An 8161-nucleotide genomic window follows, 5' to 3' on the forward strand; every position below is an offset into this window, starting at 1 on the left:
GGGCAAAGGCCATATGGTTGGGCCTGGCCACACATAGGGGGCCAATGAGATTGTAACACAGAGAAAGCTGCACAGTCATGCTAGGTCACACATAAGTGACCAATTGAAGTACAATTTACCCTATAGTAGATATTTGAACTAGCCTATCACCTTGGTCAGAATTGGCACCCAAAAGGCACCCAAAGGGCCAGGCCCATACTCCTTGGTAGCTAGGGAGACAGTATGCGCCCCCACGGATTGAGTGCCTCCACCTGGCCTAACCCACCCTTGTATTTGGGCTTTGTTACCTGGGACTGGTTTCCAGGACTTGTTTTTAAGTAAGTCCCCTGGGGGAAGGGGGGGGGGCAGGGACAGTTTAAGTTTTCCTGCATAAACAACAAAATCACTGTTTAACCACATGGCATCGCTCTGGCTAAATAGACCCTCACACAACAAAAAGTCTGGACTGGTTTGAGCCAGATGACCTCCTCTGAACAAATCACTTTGACCAGGTACAAGCAGTGCTCGGCATGGAGCCTGAGAATGGGATCATGTATACTGAGAATGGAAAGAAAAGGGTCCTGCCAGGGGAAAAGATAGGCTTTGTTACCAGAAGGCAGGATACCAAGCAGTCATGAACAATTGATGTTCTAGCTTCGTTCCTCTGCCTGAAGTCCTTCAGTGAAAATCAGCATACTCAGCAGTATTCGGATGAACTCTTAGCCTCTTGGTATAAAAGACAAGGCCCTCCATGAGCTGATCCTTTTTACTTTCCAAGCATCACCTTCCTAACTACGTGCCATGCTGGTCAGGCTCCCGTAACACTGCACAACACACCCCATGCAGCTCGGTCACACCTTCCCCTTCTCCTGAAACACCCATCCTCTTTCCCTAGCTGATGCCTACTTAGTCCTGAAGCTTCAACTCAGGCCTCCCCTGGGCTGGAAGGATTTCTCTGGACCACCCTTGTTCCCGGCTGTGCTTCCAGAAAGACACACTTCAACCTTTTATTAACACGGAGGAGTTTGCCATAGAACAGCCTCCCCGTCACTGCGGAGTGAGCGAGTGAGTGAAAAAGAAAGAAAGAAGTGATAGAGAAGAGTAGAAACTCAATTAAGTGTTTAATAAGTGAATTTGGATTGAATTGGAAAATTATTGCCTCGGAGAGATGAAAAATCCAAGGGAGAGATGGATGGACGGATGTTTGGATGGATGGATGGATGGATGGATGGATGGATGGATAGAAAGAAATAGATAGATGCCTGGATGGCTGGAAGGAAGAAAGGATAGGCGGAAGCCTATGTAGATAGGTGAGTTGGCTAGAAAACAAACCCCTCCCCTTCCAGCTGTTTGGGAAGTGGCCCAGAGCCCTGGCGTTCAAGTGACGGGCAGAGTCTGTGCAGACCTGTCTTTGAAAAGGTTCAAGTTATGTTTGAGAGCACATAATTCTAACCACTTTCCGCAGGCACTCGAGCCTCAGAGGGAGACACAGATGAGTGGTACTGGGCCCCCATGGAATCACTGAAATGTCTTTAAAAAGAAACTGGATCCTTTTTTTTTTTTCCTTTAAGGATGAACTTCCTGGCAAAACGCAGCAAGCCCGTCCAGCCGAAGGCGGATAATGCATCTTGTTTTTAAAAGCCCTCAGAGATCTTGAATTTAATGAAACAAGCATTTTGCCCCATCCCAGGAGGAATCAGAACAAACCACTGTCTGACGGTCAAAGGACCTGAAGCCTCCCTCCTTTGTTTGATCTGGTGAGAAGCAGAGTTTGAGTCCCGCCTCTCGGTCACCAGTGAGACGGGCACCACCCAGCCCCAAAGCCTCACCAGCCACTGAGAACTTTTTCCAGGAGTCCTGAGGGTGCCCTCTGAGCAGCTTCTTCCCACACAAAGCCCTGTTTTGAAGGGTGAATTTCCATTAGGAGGGAGGAGGGCGAAAAACAGAATTGTCTAAAAAAAATTAAAAAACTGAAAGCAGTTCCCCGAGTTTGGCCTATCCCCAGTAAGCTGTAGAAAGAGGCCCCAAACTTCCTGATCCCCAGCTGCAAGCCCGGGCCTGTTTCCTGGCCCACTCGAAGTTTACCACCCCCAGGGACGGAGCAGGGCCCTGGGCCAGCCGACGAGGCCCCGTTTCTCTCGCGCTGTCTTTGGAAGATGACAGCCGCTGCTGAAGCAAAAGGAACCTTTTTCAGGCTGAAGTCCATTTTCAGGCTGAATTGCTTTACCTCTTGTCCTTCCTTCTTTTCCCTCTCCTCAGCCTGGTTGTCTTGTCTTCTCAAAAGAGTCCCATTCCGTTTCTGACATTTCTGTGGCCAAAAAGCAGGGTCATTTCCAAGAGACTGAGCTCACGCTCCAGCTCTGTCTCTGCCCCTGGTTCCCCCCTCACCCTTCCGGCCCCCTCATCCTCCCCACCCACCCCTTCCCCCACCACCAAAGCGAAGAAAAGAGAAATCCTTCAAGGCGCCCAGAATATGCAGGGCATGGACGCCTAGTGGACCCGTTGCCGGCCTCTTCATAGACGGTTACATCCGAATGAGGAAAGAGAAAGGGTCCCCATTAAGCACAGGCTTGGATTTCTGTGCATTCCCAGGAAAAGACCCTCCCCTTTAAACAGGACTCGGCAGAAATGAACAGCATGAATTCAGGAGCCACGAAGCCTGGCTTCAGCTCTGGATTCTGCTCGGTCCTGAAGAGCCAAGTTCAAGCAAGTGCCTTAACCTCTAGGTCCCTCAGTGGCCTCATCTGTAAAATGGGAGCGGTCGCGCCGGTTACCATAAACCACCCCCTGTAAACTCGTCAGTCAGCGTGGTGCCTGGCACAAAGAGAAGACTCTGGAGCTTCTCTTCTCCCTTCTCCCCACAGACTGACACCCACCCCTTCCGGCTGGCCCTCTCTTCGTACATCCCCAGGCCTGTCTTTCAGATGTGTCTGTCATCACGTATTTGCAAACATGTCCATTTGATTTCAAATTTAAATGCTTTCGAATTAAAAACAAGATTTTAATTCACACGCGGGGTTGGTGTGGCGGGGAGGGTGGGTGAGGAAGAAAGGCTGACAGGCATGTTAGTAAACAGCGAAATATTTTTGAGGGCTGGATTCAGATAGCTCAGACGCCAGAGGGTCCAAATTGACAGACTTTTGATATGAGGAGACTCAGGGATAACGGCAGAGGGGGCATTTTGGGGGGGGGGCGGGGACTAGAAAACCAGAACAGGCACCCTCTGCCTTCCTTCCGACTAGCACCCAAGGCTCCCCTTCCGGGATGACCAGGCCCATTTGCCTTCCATTTGCTCCCATCACAGCCTGATCCTGATTGTTCCCATAATTCATTAACATTTCTCCCAGTGAAATATTAAATTATTCATACCGACAGTGTGGAGCGAGCCAAAGGAAAACGTCCCTGCTAGGGATGTTGGCTCTTCGGCGAGCTCTTGGGAAAAAGGAGAGGAAGAGAACAAACCGACACCCGCACGGCCCAGTGGGCGTTAGGGGAGGTCAGAAGGTGAGGCAGGCGGCTGGGGGAGGGGAGGGGGGTGTCCCTGGACAGTCACAGCTCAGCAGCACCCGGTTCTCCCCCGGAGCCAGAAGAGCCCACCACGGGGCTCGCCCTTCTCCAGAAGCTGCGCGCAAGTCCCACGACGTCGGGTGAAGGCTCCTTCTGTCCTCTCCACGGAAGCCCAGGGAAATAGGATTCCTCACGGCTCCAAAGAGCAAAGCCTGAGGAGGGTACGTGCTGGAAGCAGAGATTTCTCCCTCCTTCTGCTTGGAGGTTCTCAGGACTGGGCTTGTCTCGGGCGTCCTTGGCCAAAGGCGGTTCCCGGAATGCAGAGAGGGTCCGGACTGACTCCAGAGGAAAGCAGCTCAGCTCTTGGGCGCAGGGCCCCCATCCTTCAGTGAGATGTCTTTGCCATCTGCCGCCTCAGCGCCTGCCTCCGGATTTGGCTCTTCTCCCTCGGGCTGTTCTCCGGGCTTCTGGGACTCCCCCACCACCTTGGTGCTCTTGCTCGTGTGGCATCCCATGTCCCTGGGGAGCAGAGGGCCCAGGGCTCTGGGCTGTTCTGAGGAGGGTGCGTTCTGCGGCCGGTCCCGCCGCTCCAGACTTAAGTAACCCTTCCTCAGAGCTTTGTTGCAAGAGAACTGGTTGGGTTTCTATGGTCACGGGGAGAGGCCTAGTCCAATCTGCATAATAAACCCCAGACCCCCATCTGGGAGGCGGGCAGGGCCCAGGAGGCTGTCCCTCTTGACCTCTTGACAACCCAGCTGGTTCAGAGCACCGGGTCCCATTCACCTCCCCGGAAGAATTCCCTTCCTTTAAACTTTAACTTCTTTACAGATTATAACCCCCCACCTAGTTACCTGTAAACAGCAGCCTGTCTCTCCCCACACAAAGAAGGCCCTGTCACTACGCAACAGAGCTGTGGCCTCCTTCCCTGTCCCAGGGTCATGCTCAGTTCCAGGACTCACAGACCCCCCACTTGGAGACCATCCCCTACCTTAGAATGCCAACTCCACCCAGAGTTGAAGAATAGGGAGTCCGAAGACCGTGGACTCCAGGGGTTACCCAAACATGCCATGAAAAGAACCAGCTAGCCTAGCGTGCTACCCCGCGCCAAGCAAAGCGTACAGTTATTATCTTGTTGAGTCCCCACAACAACCTGACGAGGCAGATTATATTACTTAAACATCATTTAAGGGATGGAGCCACTGAGACACGGAGATAGCAAGTAATCTATTTAAGGCAGTTACTAACAGCCAGAGCTGGGATTCGAACCCATTTTGTCTGGATTCCAGTCCCTCCATCACTGTGCTAATCATATCTATTTGAAAGACTCCATCAGGCCATCTTCACACACCGTCCTAGAGGTCATCTATTTGGTAAACCTGTCATTGCTCTTTTTTTTTCTTTTTTAAGATTTTATGTATTGGGGCGCCTGGGTGGCTCAGTGGGTTAAAGCCTCTGCCTTCGACTCAGGTCATGATCTCAGGGTCTTGAGATCGAGCCCCGCATCAGGCTCTCTGCTCAGCAGGGAGCCTGCTTCCTCCTCTCTCTCTGCCTGCCTCTCTGCCTACTTGTGATCTCTGTCAAATAAATAAATAAAACCTTAAAAAAATATATTTTATGTATTTATTTGAGAGAGAACAAGGATGAGAGGTTGGAGGGTCAGAAGGAGAAGCAGACTCCCTGCTTAACAGGGAGCCTGATGCAGTCCTCAGTCCTGGAACTCCATCCTGGGACTCCAGGATCATGACCTGAGCTGACGGCAGATGCTTAACCGACTGAGCCACCCAGGAGCTCCTGTCATGGCTCTTTTAATCTGGACCACACAGGTAAAGGTTTCTGAAGCTGTGAGTGAATGATTTCAGATGTAAATGCTTCTTGAGTGAAGCCCACAGGGTACGGAACTGAAGTTAGCCACCCCAGGGCTCTCTATTACTTCTGGTTTATTTTCTGATCACCGGGCTTTCCTTTTCCTAAATCTAAAAGAAGCTTGATTAGGGGCACCTGGGTGGCTCAGTCAGAAAAGCGTCTGAGTCTTGATTTCAGCTCAGGTCTTGATCTCAGGGTCGAGAGATCGAGCCCCACGTCAGGCTCCATGCTCAGTGGGAACTTGCTTGAGCTTCTTTCTCTCCCTCTCCCTCTGCCTCTCTCCTCACTCACACATGTACTTGCTCTCCTCTCTCTCAAATAAATAAATAAATCTAAAGTAAAATAAAAGGAGCCTGATAATTCTCACCCAGCTCCCAGGAAGCTGGAAAGAGGATCAAGCAGGTCTGTGGAGAGGCCTTTCAGAGAAGCACAAAATTCATTCTTTCCCAGGCATGCGCAGAGCCATCAAAAGGGACATCCATCCCAGTGCACTTACAGCGGGAGGATGACAAGTCAACGCCTTCTTGTTGACTCCTTACGCTCCAAAGGGTCCTATGGGGAAGCATTATCAATTCCACTTCAGAGTTGAAATGCTTGAGGCCAGAGCAGTTAAGTCAGTTGCCTGAGGTCACGCTCTTGCTTGGCTGTCACCTCTTGTTGTTCCGTCCAAAGCCTGTGACCTCCCCACTCCCTGCTCCCTCCCACCCTTTGGCCCCTAGTGCCTCTGGTTGAAACTATTCATCCTCCTGGACCTGGGCATTCAGTGATCTGCTTAAATGTAGTAAAACTCCCCATAAATCACCTTCCTTTGAATGAGCTTCTTGCCAAGTGGGCTGGCAGAGAGACAATTAGAAGACATTATTATAATGTTGCTGATTTATCTCTCCAAATAAAAGCCCGAAGCACAAAAGTACTTTGGGGGAAGTCAGGATGGAAGAAGGAGCTTCCATGTGCCTTCCAGTTAAGAGGCCCTAATTAAGGCAAATCCAATGAGTATCCTCATTGGGATACTGGGATCCTAGGGCAACAATCCTCTTGTGAAGCATCCGAATTAATCATGCTTAACCCAGCTCAGCAGGAGGACCCAGGGGCCAGGTGTAACCCTCAGGTCATGCTTGGCTTAGGTTAAAGATGTGGTCAGTAGGAGAAGAGGATGACCTTTTGCTAAACGATCCGGTAAGGGGCTTTGCCCTGCCTGTGACCTCCTACACCCAGGACAGGCTACATAAGTTGTGGAGGTCCAGTGCAAAATTAAAATGTGAAACCTGTATTCAAAAATTATTAAGAATTTCAATATAGCGGGTGGCTCAGTTGATCAAGCGTCTGCCTTCCGCTCAGGTCATGATCCTGGGATGGAGCCCCACATTGGGTTCCTGCTCAGCAGGGAGCTTTCTGCTCCCCCTGCCTGTGCTTGGTCTTTCTCTCTCTCTCTCTCTCTGACAAATAAATAAAAATAGAATCTTAAAAAAAAAAATTTTTTTCAAGATGGTGACAACAGAACTTTGAATGAGGCACAGGGCTCCTGAGAGGGCCCTGCACACACCCACCCTCTTCTGGAACATTCTCAGATGTGGGTTCACCTCTACTGAAGACTGTAATATACCACATCACTAAGGGCTCTGAAGGGGACGTTGCTCTTGGGATAGAATGAGGCCAAAAGAAAGACAAGAAAAGAGAAATGGGGTATGGATGACCCCAAAGATGGACAGGACCTCGGAAAGATACTTCCAAGATACTTTCAGCTTCAAACAGCTTCCTTGGCTACTGCTACCTATAAAACCTAACACATAAAAAAGTATCAACACAAATGACAACTCCCGACAGTACCTTATGTCGACAAGATTACAGAGCGACTGGAACCTTCATGTGAGACAGGAAGGGGTGGGGTGGGGGTGCAAAATGGTTCAGGCACTCGGGAAATCAGTTCGGCCGTATCTTACAAAATTAAACGTACACTTACCATATTTAGAATATTTAGTTGTATTAATCTGCTCAAGCTGCCATAATAAAAGACCACAAACAGGGTAGCTTAAACAATAGGCATTTTCTCACAGTTCCACGATCAAGATGCTGGCAAATTTGGCTTCTGTTGAGAGATCTCTTCCTGGCTTTCAGAGGACACCGCCCATCCCCCCCTCCCCATCCCCCACACCTTGCTGCATCCTCTGCGCTCACAAAGAGAGAATGTCCTAGCATCCCTTTCTCTTCTTATAAGGACACATTCATTAAGATTTGGGCCCCACACTTACGACCTCATTTCACCTTTATTACTTCCATAAAAGCACTATCTCCAAAGCAGTCACATTGGGGATTGGGGCATCAATATATGAATTGAGAGATGGGGGACACACAGTCTATAACAGTGTCCAAGGGAAAGGACAGCGTTCACGCGAAAAACTACACACATGGATATTGAGAGCAGCTCTGTTAATAAGCACAAACTGGAAACAACCCAAATATGAACGGATAAATAGATTCAAACATTCATAAAATGGGATACTACTCGGTCATAAACAGGAATGAACTATTTCTGCATATAATAGTTTAAATGAATTTCAAAGACATTATGTGGAGGGGAAGAAGCCAGTGTTAAAAGGTCACCTACTGGGGCACCTGGGTGGCTCAGCAGGTTAAGCCTCTGCCTTCAGCTCAGGTCATGGTCTCAGGGTCCTGGGATCGAGCCCCGCATCAGGCTCTCGGCTCTCTCTCCCGTGCCTCTCTGCCTACTTATGATCTCTCTCCCTCTTTGTCAAATAAATAAATAAATAATCTTTAAAAAAAAAAAAAAGGTCGCCTATTGTTTGATTCCCTT

The 8161-nt window shown here is 49.6% G+C and overlaps 1 long non-coding RNA gene across 1 annotated transcript; it reads right to left on the reverse strand.

Moving 5' to 3' along the window:
- Positions 1-343: 343 nt before the first annotated feature.
- On the reverse strand, positions 344-4284 carry LOC116579887. Its single transcript, XR_004281444.1, has 3 exons — positions 3349-4284; positions 2207-2287; positions 344-1876 (listed from the first exon to the last, which is right to left on the reverse strand). It is a non-coding gene; the product is annotated as an uncharacterized LOC116579887 (long non-coding RNA).
- Between the last annotated feature and the right edge of the window lie 3877 nt (positions 4285-8161).

This window comes from Mustela erminea, chromosome 19 (assembly GCF_009829155.1).
Source record: "Mustela erminea isolate mMusErm1 chromosome 19, mMusErm1.Pri, whole genome shotgun sequence".
In the NCBI taxonomy this organism is placed as follows: Eukaryota; Metazoa; Chordata; class Mammalia; order Carnivora; family Mustelidae; genus Mustela; species Mustela erminea.